Source organism: Aphelocoma coerulescens, assembly GCF_041296385.1.
Source record: "Aphelocoma coerulescens isolate FSJ_1873_10779 chromosome Z unlocalized genomic scaffold, UR_Acoe_1.0 ChrZ, whole genome shotgun sequence".
NCBI lineage: Eukaryota > Metazoa > Chordata > Aves > Passeriformes > Corvidae > Aphelocoma > Aphelocoma coerulescens.
The window spans coordinates 40,952,906-40,980,511 of record NW_027184085.1 but is presented as its reverse complement, the minus strand read 5'-3'; the positions used below and the strand labels follow the sequence as shown (position 1 = coordinate 40,980,511).

General features: G+C 40.7%; 1 protein-coding gene across 5 annotated transcripts in view; it reads right to left on the bottom strand.

The window, feature by feature from the left end:
• The window catches only part of SPIN1 (spindlin 1), an 80,508-nt gene that overhangs the window by 50,750 nt on the left and 2,152 nt on the right, over positions 1–27,606 (bottom strand). Inside the window, exons 1-2 of one of the 5 annotated variants that reach the window (XM_069000939.1) lie at positions 13,858–14,396; positions 13,609–13,768 (exon numbers count right to left, since the gene is read on the bottom strand). The exons of 1 other annotated variant lie outside the window; for it this stretch is intronic. The gene's annotated coding sequence lies outside the window, so the exon portion shown is untranslated. Of the gene's footprint in view, positions 1–10,131; positions 10,254–13,608; positions 13,769–13,857; positions 14,397–14,537; positions 14,814–27,606 lie in introns of those variants that run through there. 3 more of the 5 variants (XM_069000938.1, XM_069000940.1, XM_069000941.1) reach the window with 3 other exon arrangements.

The following is a 27,606-nucleotide window of genomic DNA, read 5'->3' as shown; positions in this document are numbered from 1 at the left end:
GAATGATTTGCCTATGCTAACAGAAGACACTGTTCAATATCAGTATTATTCTGTCATTCTACTATGGAATCATCATCAGCTACCAAAGTTTAGCCAAACAGCTTTAAAATCAGTAACAAAGTTTACAATATACTTAGTAACATTAAGATATTTCTTTTCACTATATAGCTAAAATTCTTTCTACGGCTTTGCACAATATACCACGACTCTGAAATACAATGATTTTTTTTCAAAGCATCCTCTTACAGGCAATGCAAAAACACTTGCTGATTTAACCTTGTGTGTTGTAGTGGTTTGGTTCAAATATCCATTCCTTACTTATTTTCCTTCTGTGAGATAAGAATTAGGAGAAAGCAAAGCAGGCACAGAACTTAAAAGAATATAAAGAAGTTTATTAACAGACCTAAAAGAAAGAAAAAGTCAGACTAAACCTTCAGAACACTTCTCCTCCCCCCACCTTTCTCCCTTCTCCCCCTGACAATGTAAAAAGACAACCGTTGAGATTTTTCGGTTTACCACCTCTATAATAAATCTTCAGCTCACTTAGGGAGAGGAGTTGCTCATGCTATGGAGACATCTCCACAAGAAACAGTTCTCTCATGGCTTCAATGTCACAGCCAGACAGCCGCCCAGGTTGGTTCTCTGCTCACAGGTGAAAGTCCCTTCCCTCGTCTTACAGCTTTCCCCACAACTGCTTTTCAAGGGTCCAATCTTGAGCTAATGGGGTACCATTTTAAGGTTAAGCTGTTCAGAAGCAAAGGTTCTCTTCACCTATCTCTGGGAGCATCTTCATCTCTAGGAACAGAGGTCTTCTTCTTCCCTGGGAGCAAGGGTCTTCATCACTTTCATCTCTCTCTGTTCATGCTTCTCATCAAATCACAGCGACTTCAACATTTGCTGGTTTCAGCACAGGTACTTTTGCTCACAATTGCAGTTTGAACGCTCCACCCCCTATTGCTTTTATGAAATTAGAGCGGGCACTCGGATGTATCATAGTCCATCACCATAGCTTTACAACAGAATTTCAGCTTCTAAGCTTGAAGCTTCTCCTCTTTCTCCTCTCTCGGGGTTTTCAGGTCTTTCTTCTTCACTGACTTTGGTGTCTTTATGGTGTTTTTTTCACTTGCCTTCACCCCTCCTTTTCTTTTGTCTTGGGAGAGGATTGAAGTCTGCGGGCTGTTCTGGAGGGAACTTACAGCACTAAAGGGTGAATCTCACCCATGCCCCGCAGCTGGAATTTGCCTTTTGCTGTTGGTCACACGGTATTTGCCGGGCAGCGGCCTCAGATGAATTTCAGCTGCATTGGGTGAAGGCCGGCCTGGCCTGGCCGTGCCGCCGGGCTGCCTGCACGGAGCAGGGCTGCGGGGGCTGGCACTGAGGGGCTGCACCAGGTGTCCAGCGAGCAGAAGCAGCTGAGATCTCAGCCAAGCCGTGCCGTGGCTGACCTGGCCGGGCCGCGCTGAGCAGGGCCCAGCCTGGCCCTGCCGCGGGCCCCCCCAGTTACGTGTCTGAAAGCTGGAAGCAAGAGAGGCTTTCCCAGGCTTTGTTCATTCTTAAATGTAGATCACAGAGGCGTGTCAAGCTTCTTAAGTGGCTTCAAAAAGTTGCCAATATTCAAACTAGCCAGTTGATGGGTTCTATTGGGTCTGGAGAAAGCTGTAAGCACCTCCTTGCAAAAGAATCACTTCTGTGACTGATGGAGCCCTCTTTAACTAAAAACCTTGCCACTGCAAACAACTTTGCATTTAACCACAGGGCAAGAACCTGCACAGACAGAACAGTAGCAAGCTGTCACAAGCTTGTGTAATTGCCCGAAGTTGCACACTTTTGCATCATGGCAAATATGAACCAGGTTAGCTTCTCAGTTAATGATCACAGGGCTGGAACACATCTCTACAAAGTCAGGCTGAGAGGTAGGATTGTTCTGCCTGGAAAATAGAAGGCTTTGGGGAAACCTTACAGCAGCCTTTCAGTACCTGAAGATGACCTACAAGAAGGCTAGAGAAAGACTTTTTACCACGGCAAGTTAGCAACAGGACATGATGGAGTGGCTTCCAAGTAAGAGAGAACAGGTTTAGATTAGATATTAGGAAAAAACTTTTTACTGTGCAGCTGGAGCAAGCTGCCCAGAGAAGCTGTGGATGCCTCATCTCTGGAAGTGCTCAAGGCCAGGCTGTAGGATGCTTTGAGCATCCTGGTCTGATGGAAGGTGTCCCTGTCCATGGCAGGAGAGTCAGAACTAAGTGTTCTTTAAGGTCCATTCCAAACCACAGAGTGGTTCTAGAACTTTCCTTCCTGGTAGGTAACTATCTTGCTCTCCCCCTGAATTAAATAAATAAATAAACAAATATGCACAAAAATAACAGCTGCCCAGGATATCACATCAGCACTGCACAACCACTACGCTTGCTACCACCCTGTGGTAAATGCAAGTGAACTTTAGGTTTCACAATGCAATTATTTTGTTCTTAGTCATGCTCTTACAGACAGAGTGACCCAAACAATTTACTACAATTCTAAGCAAGTTTACTCAATTTGGTTTGAAAACACTCACAACAGGTCTCTGGAAAACATAGAGGAAAATACGCATTTAAAAAGTAAGGAATTTCTCTGTTCTCTGCTCGTGTCTCCCCAAGGAATATACTTTGGCCAGCCTTTGTCAGAAGACTAGGTTTAATTTCTGTTCTGCTAGTCAAAGAAGCATTGCCACAAAGCAAAAAGGATCACTCCAACATTCTGGAAGAGCAAGCCTAGGGCAAACATACCTACTCCTGCTGTTAGAAGGTAATGGACTTGTAAGTCTGCTAGACTGATTAATCATTGCAAATCAAACTCTGGGGTTTACAACCCTTGAGAAGCCTGGCTGATCTAAGCGTCAGTTTAAGTGCATAACAACCACTTCTCAACAATCCAGGCTACTGGCTGGAAGATACCTCACTTTTTCCCTTCTTCAATTTCTATTTTTCCCCTTCTCTGCTGCCCAGCTGAGTAGATTCAACTTTGTTTCAAGCACCACAAGACAATTTAGTCCTCTCTGCAAATAACCATGTGCATTTTCAAAAGGGAAGAGGGATGTGTGTTTTCTGGAGGGATTGTTGTTATCCACACACCTTCAAACATTGAGGGAATGTAAGTCGCATACAGTTCTTAGGGGCAGGGGGATGATCTCCATTTGATGGACCACTTGCAAACTTTTTAGTCTGTGCATCGTAAGTACCAAATTATTCTTTTTTTGAGTATCCTGTTTTTGAGTACCCTGAGAAGATGGCACTGCAACACTAAATTAAACCTAGGCATAATAAAAAATTTTCCTAAACCAAATGTACGAATTTGTGACACCAAACAGTTTTACAAGACCAATTTTGCAGATATACCTGAATTTTTTTTCTCTCTAATGCAGCATACCTCCACAACTTTATGAATAAAGGTCCACAGGAAAGGAGATAGTTTATTCCTGCATTCAGAGGTCCACACTTTAGCAATTATTCTTATTATGTACAGTTTCTCCAGCTGTTTTAAAACTTTACTCTTGACATAATAATATTTATCATCAAGACAAGCTGTGGTAGGTCCCCAGTTTGGAGTAGAGGGCCATAATACACTAAAAACTGTGTATGTGAGAGTAAGCCAAGTAATTAATGTATCAATACTTTATACTTGTGCAGCACAGCAACCATCCACCAATTTTAAATGCAAACAAAGCACATAAACATACAAAGTTCTTATTAGGACAAGCTGTTATTCACAGCATTGATTAGAAAGTCAAAATTTAATTGTTATGAACCCCAGCCTAAGTATCCAGTGAGGATATTGACAAATAATTAGTAATTCAGCACTTAAAAAGAAAAAAAAAAAAAAAAGCAGGACCACAAAACACTGGGAAAAGATGAGGTTAGAAAATAGTTACCTACATTATAGCTTTCTATACAACCAAAACTATTACAAGATTTGCTACAAGATCTTTTATTCATAAATTTGAGACACATGCATCTAAACTTCTCCCATAACCAACATCACAGTAGTTACAATTGTAACAGACAGTTTTTAATGAATCAGATGTTAACTTGGGTTTCCACTGGACACAAACACTGACTGCCTCTATTCTAATAAAAACGTAGCTCTCTTTTCTTAAATCAGCTAACAGTAGGAAGAATAATTAGAGTGAAATTATTTATAAACTGTGGCCCCTTCTACTCAGAAGAAAATGGACTAATTTTTTAGGGATTACTACAATGAAGGAGCAAACAATACCATTTTTTCCAAACTGAAGCATGATCACGTTGATCCAGAGATACTAAACTCATATTCCAAGCATAGGAAAATTTCTCACTACACACCTGGTTTTAAAAAAAGCTTATAGACATAGTTACACAATTCAAATCAATAGCATTTTTCATCCTATCTTTGCAATGATTGGGGGAAAAAAACCCCAAAAAAGCAGAACTGAAAAAAGGATTCAGGGAAAATGATCTGTTGGCTTTAATCTACAGTTCAAAAAAGCTGAGCAGCCAGTCCTAAACTGGATTTGTCTTACCTATTTTCTTCACATTCAGGCATTTTAACTTGTATTAAATCAGTTCTCAAATGCATTCACGTAAGTGTTTACAGTGAAAACATAAAGCACTTAAGAGAAAACACTTGCTGTTAAGAATGGCAGGTCTCTTGCTATAGCTACTAACTAAAAATGAGATCTCAGTTTTTCCAGATCAACTGCAGAATATTCACTCACTGTCTTAAAAATCTTTGCCTAAAGAGATTATCACATTTGAACGGTGAATAGCGACAACAGATGTCAAAGTTGCAATCTGCATAACAGCAAGTCACTGAAAACAAAATTCAACATTGTATTATGTGACCTCTAACTGCAGGTAACTACACTGGTTTGTCTAACTCTAGAAGGTCAGTGAAAGAACAAAAACTATTACTTTAAAAAAGAGAAATCAGCTGTAGAAAACTTATAGCAGAGTTATATCATGCAATATTAATTTAAATACTGCAGTCAACACTGGATTCATCAGTAAAGACAATGGTAACTTACTAAACCACCAGTCACGTTCTTCTCTAAGATGAGAACCATCATAACTGTGACATAACATGGTATCTTCTTTGCTTGTGTACAGTTCTTTCACATTTTTGGTGAAAAAACCCAACACATCCTGCATATGTGTGTGTGTGTGTTGGCAAGGAGCAAAACAGAGAGGAAAGTTAAACTGTGAAACCAGTAACTCTTCCTAAAAGCTGCAGAGACATCAGAACACACCAATCTTCATACCACTTGTATTTGTTGAAAACCACAGAAGAAAAATGCATAAAATATTAGCTCTGATTTTAGTATGCTATCTGCATTCTCATGAAACTAATTAGTAGATCTGAAGTATTTAAGAGGATGATAAACTATTTCAAGTTACTCTGGAAAGTTATTTATGGGTCTGTGAAAAAATAAACTTTAAGACAACATCTGCATGTGTTTGAGTATAGCTGACTTAAAACACTACATTGTCCTCATTCTCTAGTTGCAGAAAGGTAACAAAATGATGGCAAGAAGGAAGTCAAGGCTTCCAGAATGACAATCACCTTGGAACTACTTGTTTCCTACTATACCATGTTTCATCCACAGTAGACCTGCTTTTCTTTCTTCAACTTTGGTGGTAAATTGTATTCAAAAATGCTGCTCTCAAACTACTCCACTGTGCATGCTGCACAAATGCAAATGAAATGAGAAAGTAAGTTAATTATGACAGAACTGGGAGGTAGAACTTCCAGTAGCAGCAACAGGTAAATGTAGTCGGGTTTTTTGCTTTACAATCTCATTTTCTCTTCAGAAAGTTTTATATCTGATCTGAATTAGATTCACCAATAAACATGAAAGTGTATTTCCTGAGATTCTGCATCAACCCGGGTATTGGTAATAACAACAATCCCTCCAGAAAACACACATCCCTCTTCCCTTTTGAAAATGCACATGGTTATTTGCAGAGAGGACTAAATTGTCTTGTGGTGCTTGAAACAAAGTTGAATCTACTCAGCTGGGCAGCAGAGAAGGGGAAAAATAGAAATTGAAGAAGGGAAAAAGTGAGGTATCTTCCAGCAAACAGGATCTCAGGAAGAAGAATATCCTTCCCCATAAAATCAGGTGAGGCTTTCTAGAAGTCTGTCCTAGAGATAATCAAAGTAAACACAAGAACAACCACACCTGCATTTTTTGCTGATACTAGCTTCATATTTCACCACCTCCACCCAAATATAAACTCTCCTAGAAATGTGATTAGAAGCTTAAGCACAACCAAAAACTAGGATGTTTATTCACACCATAAATTATACCTAGGAGCAAAAGAAAAAACCTGCCTCAAATAAATCCATGTAAATTTGGTTCTTCAAGCCTCTAGCCAAAAACTATCTGTAATGCAATGCCTATTTCACTGCTGGTTAGAAATGTCACTGTCACCAAGGTTACAGCACTTGAAAATGTACTTTTCATCCACTATCAATACAGACACCTGTCTCTAGTGGCATGAAGTAACAATAACCCGTCTCATCCCTTTCCACACAAGCCACAGGTGTGTAAACACAGGTATAACTGAAGGCAGGAGTGAAACTCCCCCCAGCTCAAACAGGTAGGAAGGTCTGCTTGCCCTCTCATCTTCTGTCTGGCACCTAACAGTATGTATGCTTTACTGACAAAATGGAGGTGTAGAAAACAGAGATGTAATTCACCTGAGATGTACTCCTGCAGTGTAGGTAGGGACTAAAGGAGATTTCTGTGCTTATTCACTCCTCCCTTCAGCAGTAGGGAGAGATGACCCAGAAGCCAGCACTCTCCCCATCAACATAAAACTGTAAGAATATGCAACACCCTGTGGTTTCCAGGTATACCAAACACCTGTATATCCCTTAACCCTAAAAGCACTCAAGAACAGATTTCTATGAAGTCACATCAAAGTCAAGTGATTAAAGTTAAAGTGGTTTTGAAGACATACTTGACAGAGTACAGATTTTGGCCTATCATATCTCACAATCTCAGCATCACAATATCTCATTTGTAGTTCCAATGACATCTAAACAACCAATTAATGGTTTGTAGGCCATCTTTCACCATTAAGACAAAGAACTTCTGAAGGGGATTTCTGAAGAAAAAGGTAATTACATCCATTTAACAAAGGTCTCTGCAACTGGAACTTTTTGAGAAAGAAGGAATAAATTGATCTCTAACATGTTTGCCCCCATTCTAGTTTCATTGTGATGTTTATCTCGTTGTCTAAAACATATATGGTTATTAAACATGACAGGCAAGCAATTATCCAGAATCAGTCAACTCTTTTCCAAGTATAATTTTATGAGTTATACAAGCTCCATATTTGAAGCATTATTTTTACTAACTTTTATCATTCCTAGAAAATTGAAGAAAGACGGTCTAATCTGCAGACACTTTTAAGGGCACAATTAAAACCAGAAATAAGTCACAGATATGCAGCAGAACACACATAATATTTCTCAGTCCATGGCAGGTACTTAACCTTTGCTTACTAAAAGAACCCTAAGCACAGCTGTGGACTTCAGCAAACATTGTGTTTGTCAAGGTATCTAGAAAAGTTTATCAACAAAACTTTACAGATTTTTCACCAGGAAGCTAATCTAGAACATGGCTTTTCTCATGCTACTCAACTCACAAAACATTAAATCTAGAAAGCTGAAAATTTCCCTATTCAAAAATTTCAATTGAAACCACAAGATAATATACTGGACTTGAGCTGTCTTGGATCCATATACTAGCGAAGACTTCCATGTAGGAAACACAAATACTAAAATAGGAAAAAAGTGAAACAGTTCTGAAACACATAATTACTTGATTTTAATAAATAGACAGACCAAAAGTCTGACATCTAATGACTCTTTCTGTCCTTATCCACCTAGGGTAAGAAATCATAATCTAGCAAAGTTCCCTTTTACATTTAAATTGGATTAAAAGAAGTTCCTGGGAAAAGAAGTTGGGCAGTTGGGTTTTGCTCGATTGCTTTGTTTTTGTTCATGTTTTTTTTTCGAAGTCTATGTTGGTGACGTTTTACAGACCTTAGCATGACGGCACAGATCATCTAGGGCAGCTTACTAAATTACAAAGTAGTAACTAATTAATACAGTCCAATTTTGTTGAAAATACCATATGGAACAGAAGGCCTGAAGTTGGGCGCCCATTCAGTGTAAGTCAAGTATTTACTTCTTGGGGTTTAGGATTCCTTCCTTTTGTTTCTTCCTCTCATGGAATTTTGTCCCATATGTTGCTAAGATACAATAACGACCAGGTACTTAAGAGAAACAAAAGAAGTTGCCCCGGGAAGGGTGTGGCTCGATACTCTCTTATGTGAGGAGGGGGAATCTCGTGGAACAGCGGAGATGCCTTGAGAACTGGGCTGGGGGAAAGGGTTGAGCACAACTCTTTGCCACCTCTTGCTCTCCAGGCTTCTGAGGAGAATGGTCAGAGCTGCTGCTTCGAGGGGAAGGAGTTCACTGCCCCCGCCCGAGCCCAGCCTGGTCCTGCTTCTTCTGTCGTGGGGTGAACTTCTGCCTGTGAGAGCAGCTACTGAACTGGGACCTTATTAACATCCTACTCGCTAAAAAAAGGACTTTCACCATCTGCTGGAGTACCTCAGGGGAAAACCCCGGGATCCCCGAGCCCCCTACCCCTCCAAGGGAGCCTTTTCCTTGCCCTGCTGGGGAGCCAGGTTGCCCCTGCCCCGCCCCTCCCGTTTTTTGCCGCTGCGTTATGGTTTCTTTGCTACACTGAAGCCCCCACACATCCTGCCTGCCGGGGTGACCCTCGGTCGCAGCTATAGCTGCCCATCTACCACTCCAGAATGCTGCTCAGCCCTGCCTTCCCAGCTTGCTTCTCCTGAGGTTCCTGCTACAGATCCTTTTGCTATCCAGAGAGGGCACCAGGATCAGCTGCCCCTGGGGATTTAAAAAGAAAGCCCCTTCTCCACCCGTTCCTGCCGGCTGCGCCCGCCATTGTGAGCGCGGAAGAGACGGCCGGGCCCCCGCCACAGCGCCCCCTGCAGCCGCGGAGGACTCATCGCCCCCGCCCTGCCCGGAGCCACCGGCGGCCCCGCCGGCCGTGAGCCTGACGGCACTGAAGGGGAAAGCACCTAAAGAGCGGGAGGAGACTGACGCTGCGTTTTCTGTGCTTGTTTGTTGGTGCTTGTTTGCCTTGTTATACATACACTAGTAAAAAACTGTTATTCCTTTTTCCATATCTTTGCCTGAAAACCCCTTAATTTCAAAGTAATAATGATTTGGAGGGCAGGGGGTCATATTTTCCACTCCAAGGTAGGCTCCTGCCTTCCTTAGCAGACACCTGTCTTTCAAACTGAGACATTACCAAATCACTGAAATCCACAGAACTTCTTCTGAAATAAGCACCCACTCTCATCAGAATTTGTAGGTGCAGAACTTAAATACCGTATTGGAATATACCACAATAGCACTAAAAAAATCACACCAAAAAAACGCCAACCAACTGAAAAAAAACCCCAAACCCAACCCAATCAAAGAGCTAATCGAGTCTTGTGGATTTATAAGTCTTATCAAAAATACTATAAATACATAAAAATATTTCAAGAACATCTCAACCAAGGTGCAATAACTTCAAAAATTAAAATATGATTAGGTAACAGTTACAGCTAGTAGACAGCACATGTAATCACAACTATTTCTATACATTTCATTTTGTGGAACTCTTGCAACAGTTAAGTTTCCAAGTCAGTCATTCCAGACCTCATGTAACATAGATTTACAGCAGTTTCACAACATACATTACAGGAAAGAAATAAAAAAATATAACCTGGATTTGTAGAACCATCCTCCACAATCTGAAAGCCAAATCCATTCACCTCCTGAATTCTGTACGTCATTAGCAAATTCACGTTTTACTCTAACAGAAAGTTCAACTACCACATCGGTGAAAGCAGTTAGTCCAAATTAAATTATTTCACCATTGTTTGAAATGGATCAGTGACAAGGCCCCTTTGTCTCTAGAATCAACTGCTCATAGCTAAATACAAGCCAGGTAACTACACTGTTTTAGGGATCCCAATATGTATTCATGTCAGAGATGTAGTTGAAAGCAGTCTACACACTCACAAGGCAAAGTCAGATTCCCCATTCTTTTAAGGCAGGTGGCATGATGACATCTAGATAGCATCTGGACAGGCAGTGGGACACATCTTGATATACAGGAGATACTCATTAGGAGAACCAGTGTCAAGAAAGATCAGCATTCACCCTTCCATCATGAAATCACTGACCTCTGAAGAACAGTAAGAGAAGGAACATAAGAAAAACAACAAACCAAAAAATTCTCTCACACTTGTCAGGACTAACAAGCTATCTAACCACACAACAGGAAACAACTTTCTGTAAGAGCATTCTCTCTTTTGGTTCAGCTTCAATGAACAGTTTTCAAAGATGGTTTTCTAAACCAGTTTGTTGAATTCGTTTTAGTCACCTATGAAAATATATTCTCATGCCATATCATCAAGAAGTCAAGTTTGATCTTTCTACTACCTGGTGAAAGAAAGAAAATGAGACAAGAAAAACCAAAATGGAATGATGAGAAGTTTGCAGCCAAAGGGTTCATTCTTAGGAAACAAACAAAAGGTTAAAAAATTGTGTTTTGCTTCAGTAAACAGAATCCTTCTAAAAATATTTCATTTGTCAAACATTAAGCAAATCATGCATTACATTAACACACAGCTCTTGCATCAGCTAGAGGTTTACAGATCTGAACATGTCAAAGAGCGCAGCCTGGCAACAGATCGCAAGGATCTGATCGCAAAGATACTGGCTAAGAAGAGGATGAAAGAATACTCAGACTGGGAGAATATAAAATACTGAAGATTAAGAATGTACTAAAAGTGTTTATCACCTTAAGGACTGTATCTTCCTTGGTAATTTCATAAATATTGAGAACTACACTGAGTCATGATTTACTTAAAGATGCATTGAAAAGCATGACTGATTAAAAAAAAAATAGTTAATTTCTAACTTCTTACAGCAAGCTGATCACTGAGACTGTATTTCTTGCACTCTTCTTTTTCCTCAGTTTCATTTGCCAAACAGTTTTTGAAAAGAGGTTTTACTAGTATCAGGTTTTAATGTTGACTCCAGCGAGGGAAGACATGCAGAAAATCAGTGTGATTGATAATGCAAGCTTCAGTTATTGAAATTCAGACTTTTTTTTTATACACTCAAATATGCATACTTGTCACTTCTCTATTGGTGCTGGGTAAAAAGCTACATTTTACACGTATTGCTAATGTTGTGATTTGGGAAATCAGGGTTCTTCCTCATCTCTCATGGCCAGTACATCTTGTCAGCACGTCCTGTTGTTTATCTATAACAGGATTGTCAAGAACACCGTTTGTGTCCTTGCCTTCTTTCTTTATTCTCGTGATTTCTGTTCTCACGATTTCCTTTTTCTGCAGCTAGCAAGAGGCCTGCTTATGGCAAGCTAAACAGGCGTTTGCTTGTACAGCTCTTCCAGGGACCCATGTCCCTGATCCTCCAATCATTCCTCAACAATGTTTTTAATTTGGTTGAACACAGCCTAGCATAAAAAAAACACTGCAGTGTCTTCACTTAGTGAAGATGCAGAGATTTGGCAAGTTCTTCAACTACACCTGCTCCTTTTGGGATATGAAGGCCCACAATACTGATTTTTGACTAAACACAACCAAGACAGAAATCTTCAGAGTGTCACAGTAAAGAACACAATGACAAACTAAAGTAAAGATGCTATAGATAAGAAACTTCACAAAGATGATGAAATAGAGACAAATTTTACAGCATAAAATTTAGCTCTAGCAACAGAACTGCAATGTAGGAGAATTAAAAATGACTACTTTTAAGTGATCCATTATTTAAACAGATGTGCTGTGGATAGCTTATTTTTATTTTGTTTATTTTGCTCTTCAGCCTAAGAATTGGTGTAAGTATCCAAAGGCCTATTCTGAGTGAGGAGCTGCACACTTCAGTGTATTTCACATTTTTAGTAGGTGAGCATAATTTCAAAATGCAGTAGTTATCACAATGAATGGCAAATTAACTATAACTGGTAAACTATTCTAGTTTAGAAAATATTGCCTTCAGACTGAGAAACGTTAAAAAAAAAAAAGTAACTGACTGCTGCAGGAATCTACTGATGTATCAGGTTATAGACTTTTGCTTGGACTTTTCCATCTAGAAGTAACACAGTTGGCTCAGAAACCATGACGTAGATACACATTCCAAAATGATCTTGTAACTTGGATGACTTCTCTTAAGTTTTATGTCGTTGTAAACTCCTTCTGTATATTATTTTCTCCATAATCAATGTTTGCTAATCAATGCTTATTAATGAGGACAGAAAAAGTAGCAGAAAAGTATTAATATACAATATTTATTTCCCATATTTCTATCTCAGTAAAAGCTGCATGATTATGCCATTCCAATGCTTCTCCACTAGAAGCTTCTAAAGCAAAGCAGACAAAAGACGACATAGCTAGGACATTTGTTACTTAAGAGCAGTCCTCAAAAACCATGGCTATCCATGTGTATAAATAAAGACCATGTTTTTAAGTATGATCCTAGAAAAATGAAACATTTACTTCAAATTACAGTACCATATCTAGAAAGCAAATATAAAGCATCATGTCTTCACACCCTCAGCATTCACCCTTAAGTTACAACCTAGAAATAACACCATTCCACGGCAAACAACTTTAGATAAGCTCGAACTACATTCAAGTGCTTTGGTTTTACGTCACAAGCAGCAAAAAAATAAGCCATGTTTATCAAAGCCAGAAGGGGGTGCTCTGAATAACCGAGGTGGAGGGTACTGAGCATTTGCCTTACACTACTAAAGAGGTCAAAAGCATGCTGTCTTGTTTTCATTTGGGAGCTCACTCAACTTCACATTACCATGCCTTTCTTACCAAAAAAAAAAAACCCCAACCAAATAAACAAACAGTAACAACAACAAAAAAAACCCCAAAATAAAAAATCCGAAAGCACTCCTTTTAGAAAAAAGGAAATGCTTCAATTTGTACTACTGTCATCACAAGGGCATATTAATCTGTGACAGAAAGATAGCAAAACAAAGACCTGACAAGTGTAAATTCCAGTTTTGTATTCCATGCTTTCCAAGCTGTATAAGATACTACCAAGGAGATATATGAAACGCAAAAAAAGCCAAAAGCCTATGCTATGGGTTTTACCTACACAATGCCTATTCTGACATAACTAGTTCAGATCTTTTTAACGTGATTGTGCAGAGTTGACCCCTTATACCGAATCATGTCCTGAAAGAAAAGGCCCTAGTTCATTCTGCCAAGTGTAACACAGTATTTCATCGCTGCCAGCACTTTGGTGCATCAGCCTCCCCCCACCCAACACGAGAAAAAGATACGCACATTCCAATCAAGCCTTTCTCAGCGGGGCTCACCCAGTTCCCCCCTCCTTCCCCCCCTTCCTCCCTCGCCCCAGGCCTTGCCAGGTTCCCAAATCACCTCTGATTTTAGGTTTCATTTTGTTGTAAATAGCAAAACGAAAGGAGAAAGCTTCCAAAGCGAGGATTCTTACCCTTGAAATCCCGCCATGCGCGCAAATAAGGAGGGTGAATTGGTTTTCCTTTTTTTTTTTTTTTTTTTTTGGACGGGCGATGAAGGGGGAGGGGGGAAGAAACAAAAGCCTACACGGAGGAGCGGCTAAGCAGCGGAGACTGAGGGAGAAGGCGGAGACCCTGGTGGAAGAGCAGGGCGAACGTCAGCCATGTTGTGTGTGTGTGTGCCTGTATGAGTGTGTGTGTGTGTTGGTCCAGTATTTACAAACCTGCAGCTGCAGCAGCGCTTGGAGCCTGGGAGAGAGAGGGGAACGCAGGGAGGGAGAGGGAAGGGAGGAGGGAGGAAAGGAGAGAGGGAGGAGGGGAAAGCGGCACAGCAGACAAAGGATCGCAGCAACGCAGAGCGAGCGGGGCGCACACGCACCGCGCCGGCGCTGTCTCCCGCGGCCTCGGCTCCCCCGCCGCCCTCACACCCCCCTCGTCCCGCTTTCCCGCCTCCACCTCCCCCGGGAAAGGCTTATCCGCCAGCAGCCCCTCGGCGGGCCCCAGCCCGCACACAATAGCTCCGCAGCGGGGAAAGGGGGAGGGCACCGCTCCCCTCCGGCTGGATGCGGCGCGGGGCCGTGCCGGGGGAGGGCGGCAGAGCCGCGGAGGCCGGAAGGGCGGCGGGGGTTGCCAAGCAGCCGGGGCGCTTGCGGGGGAAGGGAGAGCAGAGACGACACCGCCAGACCGGAGCCCCCGCGGCCCCGATGCCGCCTGCGGCTTCCGGGCGGGGAGGATCCACGATGTGAGAACCCCGAGGGAGGCGAGGCGCGGCCGGGCTGGGAGCGCCGGTCCCCCTACAGCGACTCCCTCCGGCTCTGCCCGGTACTGGGCCGGGCTAGGCCAAGCCAAGGGCGGCGCGACGGGCTGCGCTCCCCCCGTCCCCTCCCTCGCCCCGGTCGCTCACCTGCCGGCGGGGCGGGCGCCCGAGGGTGCCAGCGCTGCCGCTCAGCCCCTCCCGGCCGGGCCGCTCAGCTTCTCTGCGGCGGCGGCAGCAGCGGCGGCGGGCACATCCGCTCCCCTCGTCTCGCTTGTCCCCCTCCGCCGCCTCTGCCTCCTGCTCGCCTCTGCCACATTTGGATCCCCCTCTCCCTACACGAGCTCCTCCGCCAGGATAGAGGCCTCCTCACCTTCCTGCCAAATAGTGAGCCTCCCGCATCGCGCCGTTCAAAACACAGGGCCGGGGCCCGCCCTCCTCCCCCGCACCGCCCCCCGCCGGCGCGCAGGCGCACTGCGCCTCCCCGACTGCGGCGGGCGCGGGGGAGCCCCACCCGCCCCGCCATGGAGAGGGTGCGCGGCCTTGGGAGTGCGGCTGGCGCACAGCGTGTCCCAGACGTGCCCCAGACGTGCCCCAGGTCACCGTTCAGCCTGCTGTGTGTACAGAGAGTCACGGAACCATCACAGAGTGTCCTGTGCTGGAAGGGACCCACAAGGATCATCGAGTCCAACTCCCGGCCCTGCAGGGGACATCCCCAGGAGTCAAGCCATGTGCCTGAGAGCATTGTCCAAACACTTCTTGAATTCTGTCAGGTTTGGTGCTGAAGAAGGTCAAGAGTGTAGTGCAGATGCCAGAAGGCCGACTACCCTTTCACCTGAGCAGGGAAAGTATCTGTAAATAATACAAGCAAATAACTGCATTTTGTATGAAAATTGTCCTCTCATTTTAAAAGAGGCAACATTACTGGGAGAAAGAAGGAGTAGTTCCTTCAAAACTTAAAGGGTTCCCTGAAAATATGTTCGTCTATGCAATAAGGACATGCAAAAAGTGGGGAAGCCTTCAAAAACCTGTGCTGAACAAGAGCAGTAGTTACAAATTCTTACCCTCTCTTGAAGGGCAGGCTGAGAGAGTACCTGAGGGAGCAGTAAATGGAAAACTTGCAAGTAATCAAGACTTGTTCAACAATTGACAAACCATAGATAAGTGTCATCTTGTCAACTGTTAGTGTCAGGTGCCAGCACATCTAGGAGAAAAGTTGTATATTTCTTAATCCTATTTTCTGATTCATGAGATATGCATGATATAGATGAAGTGGGAAATAAGGAAGAAATTTGGTAAGCCATACCAGAAATTTTCATATGAGACTATGGCTAAGGCATTAATCACGGGGGGGGGGGGGGGGGGGGAGGGGGGGGAAGTAAAATTATCTGTAAATGTGTTGATGAAAATATGATACAGTGTCATCAAATCCTAGTCCCACCTTGGTAAATCATTCAAGCACAGACATCTAAGATCCATTCATACTGTCATGGTGACAGCAAAATGGGAAACATCCATAAGATTGTTACCTTCTAACAAATTTGTTTAATAATGAAAGCAGGTGAATAGCTGGTCTGCCATAACAAATCAAACTCATACCTTTTACTGAAACAAGGCTTGGCAAGAAATTAAGTCAGTTTGGGGAAGGGAAGATTTAGTTCAAGGAATGGACATTTGGGGTTTCTTAGTTCAACCGTTGCAAATGTACACCGTAAGATCCAAATTCCCAAGTCACATTTACAGATCACATCATTAATGAATTCTGTGCCTGTGAAAATAAAATACAGATATGTGAAGGTACAAACATACATACTTTACTTAAAATTCTTATTGGCAGAACAGGAGAAGAATCGTATTTTTAGTTAGTCCTTTGTTGTTTCCACATCTCTTAATTTCATCAGAGGGACTGTATCCCCAGTAATTCCTATGACAAAAGAGTCCTGAGCTTCTGAGAGATTATTCGTTTGCAATTTAAAGAAATAAATTTCTGAGAGAGAGAAAAGAGAATGAGAAACAATCAAGTGGGGGACAAAGATTGGCAAATATGAGGGTACAGGTTAATTACCTATACCTGAGGGTACAGGTAATGCCATGCCATCCCGGCAGGATTGTGAGATCTCTAACCAGCTTTGCATATCACTGAGATATGACAAGACAGTTGTTGAGATAGGCAATTATTGGTTAAATTTTCCTGAAATTAAAACAGGCGCAGAGTCATAGAATGGTGTAGGTTGGAAGGGACCTTCAAAGATCATGTAGTCCAATGCCCCTGCAATGATCAGGGACATCTTCATCTAGATCAGGTTGCTCAGAGCCCCATCCAATCTGACCTTGAATGTTTCCAGGGATCGGGCATCTACCACCTCTCTGGGGAACCTGTTCAAGTGTTTCACCACCCTCATTGTAAAAAATTGCTTCCTACCATCTCTAAGTCCCCACTCATTTAGTGTATAATCACTGTCCCTTGTTCAGTTGCTACAGATACTGCTAAAAAGTCTGTCCCTGTCTTTCTTACATCCTTTCCTTAAGTACTGAAGACCTCTCTAGTGCCTTCTCTTCCTCAGGCTGAACCATCCCAAATCTTTCAGCCTTCTTTCATAGCAGAGGTGCTTAATCCTTTTGATCATTTATGTATCCCTCTTCTGGACTCACTCCAACAGATCAATGTCATCTGTGTGCTGAGACCCCAGATCTGGATGTAGTGTTCCAGGTGGGGTCTCACCAGAGCAGAGCAGAGGGGCAGAATCCCCTCCCTCCCCTGCTGCCAACGCTGCTTTGGATGCAGCCCAGGACACGTTTGGCTCTCTGGGCTGTGAGTGCCCATGGCTGGGTCATGTCCAGCCTCTCACCCACCAGCACCCCCAAGTCCTTCTCCCCAGGGCTGCTCTTGATCTGTTCATCCCGCAGTGTGGATTGATACTGGGGGTTGCCCTGACCCAGGTGCAGCACCTTGAACTTGATATTTTTAAACCTCATGAGATTCACGTGGGCCTGCTTGTTGAGCTTGTCCAGGTCCTTAAGGATGGTATCTTATCCCTTAGTTGTGTCAGTTGCACCACTCAGTTTGGTGTCGTCTGCAGATTTGCTAGGGGTGCACTTGATCTCACTGTCTGTGATGCTGGTGAAGACATCAACAGTACTTGTCCCCCTGGAGATCCTTGAGGGACACCACTTGCCACCAATCTCCATCTGGACACTGAGCTGTTGAATGCTATTCTCTGGATGCAAGCATCCTACCAATTCCTCATCTGCTGAACAGTCCACCCATCAAATCATGCATGACTGTTCAGACAGAGAGAATACCAAGATCTGAATATATGGTGTGGGGCACACTCCGTCATGGAAAGATATTTGCAGTAGCGGCTGCAGTGTTATTTTTCTGAGAGGATTTAATGGTACTAGGATGTATTTGTTCTTTTGAGGTGTCATTGACTGTAGCAGGATGCTCTGCCTAAGTGGGGGAAAAAGCAGCTCAAATTTTACCCTATTTGTAAAAATTATCAGTGATAGATAGAGGAAGGGTTCATGCTGCTTTTGGTTTCAAAGAATGCTGAAACCAGCTTGAGTCCTTCATGCCAAAACTAAACATTCTGAGGATGTGAAAAACAATGTTCTGACAGCAGCTGACATTGCTGAGGAGGCTGCAAAGATCCTGATAAAGAAACCAGCAAGTGATAATACTGTAATTGATTTAAAGGTGCTGAGCTAAAGGCTGCTGATCTGACACATCTGGCCTAGAAGCATGTGCTTGACAGTCAATGACTTTATACTATGAAAGCCCAGTCCTTCTTCTTACAGCAGGGACTTGCAACATGCACCTTCTAGGAGTGTATGTGGAGATTCCTCCCTTGAGTGGTGATGCCCCTCAGGGTTACTTTGCCCATGGTCATTGGTATGGATAAGTAACATCAATCTCCATTTAATAGTTGTTAAGCTAGCTTCAAAATTATTGATTTAACAAATCATGCAGTCTACTAGTTGTTACAGTTCTGATTGAAGTCTTTTAGCCTAATCACTGTCATCAATTAAAATAACTGATTTACTTTCTTCATGTTAATGTATTTGGTTTGCCATCCTCAATCTTGCAGGACAAAGTCATATAAAGGTTCAGTCATACCTGTGCAATACTTTAGACATAAATAGTTGATGAAGTCTGGGACTAGGGTTGGATCCAGTGCACCTAGACTTCTCTCTGAGGAGTTCAGAAAGCAAGGGGGTCTTTTCTGAACCCTCTGTCACAATGGGAAGATCTCTCTGTTAAGCTCTGTCTGAAGCTTCCATTCAGACCATAAAGTATAAGAACCAATTCCATATACACTTCTTCAGTTCAGATGCCTCTAAGTACCCAGGAAGCCAGACCAAAATGTGCATTGCCAGTAACCCCAGTTACCAAGCCCACCCACAAGCCTTCACATTGTACCACAGGGCTTGTCTCTCAGTTTATGGGCCACAGAACAGAAATGGGATGTGGCTGGTTTTTGAGTGAAATAGTGTTTGAGTTCAACGAGGTCTTGTTCCTGAAGTCATCAGACAACATGTGAAGTCAACAAAGTAATTTCTGGAGAGATAACTGCGGTCCCAGGAGCAAGAACTGCATTCAGTCCTGCACACACTGCGGACATCATAGTTTTGTTATGCTGTTGGAGGGGGGAGGAGCAATTTAAAAGGAAAACTGTAGCTACTGTTAATAATGGGCTTTGTCAGGGTTGCTGTAGTTGTTTTCTTCTCTTGGGAACAATGGGAGAGCCATTATCTTGGAAAACTCTCATAGAAAAGGATGATCAGTGCTATCAGCCCATCCCTTCCTCCACCTTCTTAGGTGTGATGATCCCTGAGGAATGGGAGATCACTTGATTTAGAAACACTTGAAACTGACTGCCCATCAAGGCCATTTGTTCTTCCTGCTGAATTTTAAGAGCTCCTCCTGACTGTAGGCAGAGCAGTGGAAATTGAACTGTGTAACCCTTGCAGCTTTGGATCTGACCTGCTTCAGCCAGACTGTGAATCTGTGGATTCCTTGGCACAAGCTTGGAGCTCTAATGTCCATTCAGGTTTTCTGAGGAAGTATGGGTGGTCATGTCTGTACAGAGAAGCCCAAGATTGTGCAGCTGCCTGACAATTAATTAGCATTTCCTGTGACTAGGCAAAGTGTTTGTGACCAATACAGGCCTTCAGATGCTGACAAAAGCAAAACCAAATACTACGTTTTGTACTAAATTTTCTTACTTATGGTAGAGACACAGCAGTATTTCTTCAAATGCAGGAGTAGTTCCTTCAGAAGGATTCCTTTAAAATTTTCTCCTTCTTGTCATCTATGAACCAGGGAAACAAAAAGAGGATGGGGGAGCATTTCAAAAATCCCTGCTAAAAAAAGCACAGGTTGCAAGTTCTTTATACAGTTCTGGAGGCCTTGCTGAGCTGTTGTTTGTGCTCCTAGCTTTTTGGTTCCTTTAGGCTGGAAAGCCTTCCACTGGAGCTTGGCAAGTATAATGTGACATAATGGGACTTTTTTTGTTACAACATATGACAAAGAAACTTTAATTCCTGGAGACCCATAAACACTCTTCATTTGGCTCCCTGTATCTTAAGAGGCATGAATTTGAGGCCATGATATTGAGAACTCAAAAAGCAGCTTAATCCAGTTAATAGTATCCTGTTTTTTTACAACGTGTTGTACAAAAACTTCTTAGAATTTTGGAATGTTCTAAATGCTGCCTAGTTTCTCTGGGAATAGAATGGCTGAAATCTCCCACAAGCTTTGAATGCTGTTGGGATGCTTTGGGTAGGAACCAGGTTCCCTCCAGTTCCAGAAACATTTTCTTTTCCAACATCCTCCAAGCCTAAGAAGCATCAGGCTTAAGTCCTGAAGAAAGAAATTGGCTATTGACTTGATGGTAGAATCAAGAACTCTTGGAATCCAAGTGGGAAAACCTTCGCTTGATGTGAATTTGAAGGGGAAATGACATCTTGCCTCTGAGCCTGATTTTCAATCCACATCCTCAGGTACTGGGATCAGTCAGCCTGTTGTTTTAATTTTCTTTAAGGGACTAAGGGGACTTAATTGCTGTATTAAAGGGTAACTTTAATTGATTCTATGGTAAATTTTTCTACTCCAAACAAGTTGTTACAAAGCTGATAGAGACCTTATTTAAAATTAAGGGAAACAGAGGCCTCCTAGTGTGTTTACTGAATGACATAGTTCCAATATTTGTGTAATATCATGTCTACAGGAACCAAATACGTGTCTTCTAATAATTTAAGTAAAACCACAATACGGTTCAAATATTGGTGATTTATATTAAAACTTGTCTTTTTTAAAATTAGTCTATGCATACGTCAGAACATGGTGAATAAAGCTCAGCTTAAAGAGAATCTCTTAACTACTACAGAACTGATGCTCAAAGATCTATCAGAGGTTTCTGTCCTGTGCTAACAGAGATAGAGTGACTTCTGATCAATGTGTTTAATTTCTAGGACTGGCTTATAATGAATCTGCTTAGAATTGAAACACATATAAAAAGTAAAAAAAAAAAAAAAAAAAAGGAAAAAAAGAAATGTTTAAAATAAACTAAACCAGAGCTTCAGTTTGAAGCAAAATCCAAAGTCTAACTGAAATTTGAGAGGTTTGGTAGGGAAGCTTTTGTAGAAAAATAAATTATTTTTCTTATAGCCCAGTCTCAATTCATGATTACAGTTTTCTTACTATTAACAAAAGTCTTCATTTTTACTGGTGTAGTTACATCCCTTTTATAAGTGAATAATCTATTACCAAGTGTCAAGGAATGATAAACTACTGAAGGGGAAAAGTCTAATAAATGTGCTTGGAAAGAAGAATCACAGGTATTAACCTGACATTCTTTTAGAAGAGATAAATATTTCTGTCATGTAAGATGGGACCCTGCTTCACAAACTTGCTTTGGTCACAGGAAGAGAGATTGTCAAATGGATCATACTACTATTGCAGAAATTTAAACCCTTCTCCTCCCACTCTTGTATCTTCCCTGCTCACTGTCACACACATACATAAAAAAGAAGTAGTTCTCAGCCTTTTGTGGGACAAAGTATAGCATTTTTTCCTCTTTATAATTTCCATATAGGGAGAAAAAGTAAATCTCTATGACAGAAAAGGAAGATACCTACTCTAAAATACACCTTTTCTTCATAATTTCCATTATATGGGCTTGGAAACATGAGAAGTTTGATGAACAACTTATTTTACAAATATGTGACAATCATTTCCATTCTGATAATTTTTGTTTTAAAGGAGGTATGGAAGCACTTGAGATACATGTAGTCGCTGTGTAATGTTCTTTAAAGATTTCCAGGGGAACCAAACAATAATATTAAAAAAGTACACAGAAGGAAGAAAAATAAAGAAAACCTCTGTGACAAATCTTGGAAAAAAAGGCATGTCTTCCCAACTTATTAATAGCTTCCAAAGAAGATAGGAAGATTGTTCCTATTTAGTACTGAAAGGAGAGGAAAAATTTTGAAGTACTCATCTATTTTTAAAAAAGGCAAATATATTTCTATACAAGATAGAAAATACAATGTAGATAATCTTGTGTGATTTTCCTCCCAGTAGTGTTGTATTAATTAGGAAATCTTTAAAAGTATTTTCAAGTTGCATTATGAGCATAATATCTCATTCTGTTTCAATTTTTCATAGTATTTACGTAACTTGTACTTTGTATTTATTATTTTCATTTGTTCATTCACTTTTTATGGGTAATATCTTCATTACTTTTTTTTTTTTTTTGGTTTAATTACAGTCATGTCACTTCCAGTTCAGATGTGTTTGCTAATTCTTATGCACAGATTGTATAAAAAAAAAGTGGGCTTTACTCTGTTCCATGCTGATATTGGAGTCTGTACAATACTTGGTAGGATGAATATTATAGTGGTCTCAGCTGTGATGGTCTAGGGATAAAAATGAGTCTGTTTTTATAGTGATACTTATCCAGTAAGCTTTGAGTAGGATGATGAACAGGAAAAGAAATAGAAACCTGTGGACTACTAGGTGCACTTAGACATAACACATCCACCTTCATAAAACCTGCAACCATCTAAAAAAAGCATAAAAGCCTCAATTACTTTCTACTCAGCTGCACTTGCAACAGAACCTGAAAAGAAAATAACAAAATAAGATCAACACAAGGAAAGAGTAGTTTGAAAGGCTCAGCATGGCAAGAAAAAATTAAGAAAACCTATATAGAATTAATACCATATGAAGTGATAGCTCGCACAGTTACTTTATACCATTCTGCTTTGAAAATTCCATAAGAACCCATAAAATATATTTAAAGCTGGAACTTAATTTCCCCATAGCCCTGTGAGACTCATTGGGGTCAGGCTTCCTACAGACCATACAGCAAATGGAACCAAATTGCACCAGAACAATGGATAGAAGACTTACCTGCAGAACTTCACAACTATTTCAATAGGTACCTCCTACAGCAGAACCATCAAAATATAATAATTCTATATATGTACTTAACAGAATGTGATCCACTCCACTGTGTGCATCATGTGTCTTCATGGAAACAATGTGGTGTTGCGCTGATCAAACACTGCTCATTAGCATTGAACCAGTTGATAAAGGATGGAGACATCCATTTAATAGTAGTAGTATTTTCACAAAATAACTGTCCTTTGTGCCTTATTATGTTTCTTCTGAGGAGATTAAAAAAAATACCTTCTAAACCAAACTTGGGAGCAAACATTCATATAAGGGGACTAAAAGTCCCTAATGGAATTTAATAAAAATATTGGATTTTGACATAGTATCATATAATTATCTTGGTTGGAAAATACCATTAAGCTCATCAAGTCTAGCCACTAGCCTAGCACAGCCAAGTCCGCCATTAACTATATCTGTGTCACACCTACATATCTTCTAAATACATTTAGTGATAATGACTCTACCACTTCCCAAAGATATACTGCAGGAAGAAAATAGTTTGAAAAATACTGAGGTAAATTTTTCCTATTTTTGATCTGGAGTGGATTTGCTTTCATTAGGAAAGAAAGAATAATTTATAAGCTCCTGCTGTTAGGAGATGTTTGGAGTTAACCCCCAAAAAAGTTTACCATTCAATGAAGTCATAACTGCTTGCAGAAATCATCAATCTTTGCAACAGGATAGTATCTGAGTATCTTGGGGTTTAAGACATGGTTTTTATGTATTGTAACAGGATAGAGAAGGTGATCCTTGAAGGTTTTTTGCCTGTGGTTCCAGAGAATCCAAGGGTACCATTTTTAATCAGGTAGGTAGAAAATAAATCTTTCTTACTTCTGCAGACAACTTATGAATCAGAGGAAACAAGTAACATAGATTATTTATTATTGCTACCTCTGTGCTCACTGACAGACAACACAGAAAATACAGAGAACAGAAGTTTTCAATTCCCCTTGAAGTTGCTAAAGAGAGCTTAGAGTAACTGGGAAAATAGCTAGAAGAATTTAAAAGTAGACACACAGATGCTAAATGTAGTTGGAACCAGTGGAGAAACAGATCATTAGGAATGTAGTGGCTTTTGTGACAAAGGAGGTTTGATAGTCCATGTACCTTTCCCTTTGCATCTGAATCCTGTAAAGACACCTGGCAGCACACTAAGTGGCACCTGATGCTTGACAGATGACACAGCTCTTGGAGACACACTTCTTGAGTGCGCTTTTGAGTGTGTGGATATGACAGTGTGGGTGAAATTGATTTTATTGTAAAATAAATAAACCTTTTCTTCTTATGAGGTCTCATCTTAAGCTTTGCTGCCAGGGTTGCAATATTATTTCAAATATAGAGATCTATGTAGGAAAGGGAATATTGAAAAAGGGAATGTTGAAAAAAGAATATAAGAGGAAATGAGACTGCAAATAAATAAACTGAGGCCTCTTATGAGAATGTCTGTTAGTTCACTTGACTGGAACACAGCTTCCTTAAGGCTCCTCCATTAAGTCTGAATTGCAGTGAAAGTGTAGCTGAAAAATTAGTGCATGTTCTAGCATGATAATTAATTAAACTTGTCTAATGAACAGTGGTGTTGTGTAAAATGGGGGTGGTGAATGAGCACAAAAGGGATGTTGAGGTTAAAGTCTCTCATTTCACCAGAGACAGAGGCAGATCCCATAATCTATCTCCAAGATACCTATTTACTCAGGTAAGGCCTGTGATGAGTTGTCAGATTATTTATGCTAGTGTATGCCTATTGCAGTGTAACCACCTTCTTGAAAATTTGCTTCGGCTGTTCATAATGGAAAAATGGGGGAACAGTTATAAAATGGAGAGTCACTTTTGGCAGGTGAGGTAAATTCAACATGATTTACAGGGAACCTGTTGTTTTCCTTCACAAGTGGGGTCTTTTTTGCCATCTGTATATGCTTTGTTTTAATTATGTGATATCTAAACTTGTGCTTGTAAGCAGTTTCTTCAAGGTGATTGGATGTGCTGTAGTTTTAACCACCCAAACACTTCTCAGAGGTACACAGCAAAAGGACAAGAGACAGCAGTCATAAATTACAGGAGTGAAAATTCTAACTCAATATAAACAACAGCTTGTTTCTGGTAAAGGGATCAGACCCTGGAATGAGCTGCCTAGAAACAATGGAATTTCCACCTTCAGAGATTTTCAAAACTGGGCAAGTCCCTGAGCAGCCCTGTCTAAGTCTGAAGTTAGTTCTGCTTTGAGTACTACAGATGTTCCCTCCCACATAATTTTCTCTATGAACATGTTAAGAATTTCTCTACTATCCTGTTGATAAAATTTTAATTGTTTAATGTTTTCATTCTACTTCAGGGCTGATCATCCTTCTCTGTGGAGGCAATTCTGAGCTTTCTTAAACAACTTTTGAGAACTACTCACATAAAATGCTTGAAACAGAAACATTATTTTCCTATAAATAAGAAATATCAGGGAAATGTCACCCTACAATTTTCTAGCAAAGTCAAAATAGTACTAATTTTTTTTTAATGGTATAAAAAGACAGGAAAACAAATATTGTTCAGAAATATTTCAGATCATTAAACTGGTGTCTCCCATAAATTCAAATAGGATGTAAGTTTTGCTCTGTAGACAGCTGTTCTTCTGCATCCTTCTAAAGTGTTCACTCTAGGAGCAAGCAGGAGTAGTCATTCAACTATAGGCAACCACGTTAGTTAAAGAAAAAGATGTCTTCCCTTCTGTACCAACTCTTTAATTATATGTGTGGGAACCAGTTTCATCCTTCTGCTGTGAGTTGCATGAAACCAAGGGCTTAGCTTCACCTCAGCTGATCAAGGAACATGAGATACAGAGGAAAATTAAAACCAATGCAATTAATTATACAGGCATTTTTAAAGATACAGTGCTAATGCAGTACATACGCATATGTTAAGTAATTATTTTGTTACTGGTAGCATATAATTTCGAAGTCACTGCATACTGAAGACACAATATCTAAATTAGAGTTTGTAATTATTTGTGAATTTCATCCAGAACCTGTTATTAACACTTACAGAATATAAGGTATTTTATTGTCCCTAAATCCTTAACTTCAAAATCATCATAATTGTGTGATAAACAGGTTTTAGTAAATGCACGAAGTCAGACAATTCTCATGCAGGCCTGAATAATTTCATATTTTTGTTATGTACCTGTTGCCATCAGTGCAGAAAGGTTTAAATTTTCTTAAGGTAGTTCTATATTGCTGAAGATTTGGTGAAAGAAATGTGGATTAGATACACATCTAAATCAAAAAGGGCAGAAAACCACTGGTAAATTGACAGTTCTGTATTTGTATAGTGTTCAGTATTTTTAATTGTTTAATTAATGTGACCCAGTAGTGAACATGGGATGGAAGAAAGGGATGAAACTATATTTAAAGGATGGAATGGAGACCTTTTGTCTGATTGAAAGACTACTTTGTTACGCTATTAACTTACAGAAAAGAAGGATGTATGCTGGCAGTAAGACTGAATTGTAATGTCTCTAGAGTATCAGCTTGAAAATAAACCCTTTTCACATACAGACACACATACACACAGGGTTGGTTAATGGATAAAGAGCTTTCAGGCACCAAATTAGCAGGTCTGACTAATACTGGAGAAGGGTATCATGAGACTTAATTGGATAGATTTGAAGAGCACTGAGTACAACCAGGTGGGGAAACCTTAAAAACATTTCACTGGGTCCAGATTACATCCCAGATGAATGAGACCTGAGAGTATCCTTCTGTGCATCCTGGATTGTTTTGCAGTGCAAAATACATGTAGTCAAGCAGGAGGAAGCCAGCTACATTTTCCTATCTCCTGAAGTCTGCATGGCTAGTGCATGAGAACTGTAGAATTGCCTACAAAGTGCATCTGTTGTGTGTTTAAACAGTGGAAGTAGATTTACAATGGCCATGCACAATGCCTTTCCAGTCTTTTCAAGTGCCTAGAAAGTACTCCTACTCTTACAAATCTGGGGGTGGATAGAGTTTATGCTCCAGGGGTCTTTAAGAAAAAAAAATAACCACTTTGGAGAGGGATACAGCTGTTGCTGTATTCTTCCATACCTTGACATTCAGAATTCCTGATTTTGTCTGTGCAATGTCTGGCAGCCTGAGGGCAGGACCAAAAGATTGTATAGCTGCCTTCTCATGTTCCATGTACAGAGAACCAATTTCATGAATCTGTATTATTTATTAGGAGTGGTAACTTAGTGTGCCATTAGTAGTTCTTGATGGAGAGCTGTGGCTCTCCCTCCTTCCCTCTCTCTTGTTAAAAACAAAGCCAGCAAAGGACATAATCTTTACCATATTGTTGGACATCTAAAAGTTTGGTTTTCAAATTGCCAAATTGATACTCTTAGTTTAGAGATATTACAGTTTAGGGGTTTTTACTGGAGAGCAAACCAGATAAAACTTCCTCATTTTTTTTAGTAAAGTCTTTTGTGACTACATTTTGTGTCTACATTACCGTGATGTTGATTCACAATGTTAAGACTTACCCTTTTCTAGGTGGTGGTGCGACATGTTACATGTTACATGGTAGCTGTTTGTATTGCTGGTGAAATAGAATGAGGGAATGAGGCAAAAAAAAGGCCAGGGGTGAGGGGCATGTGGAAACAATGAAGCCAAGGACTTCATTAAAGCAAGATGTTGTTGATCAATTAAAAACTACTATGGCTCTACTGTTTTGCTCTACACTCAGTCCTGTCTGTTTGCTGTTTCTTATAATTTTGATTGTGTTGTGAGGAAATTA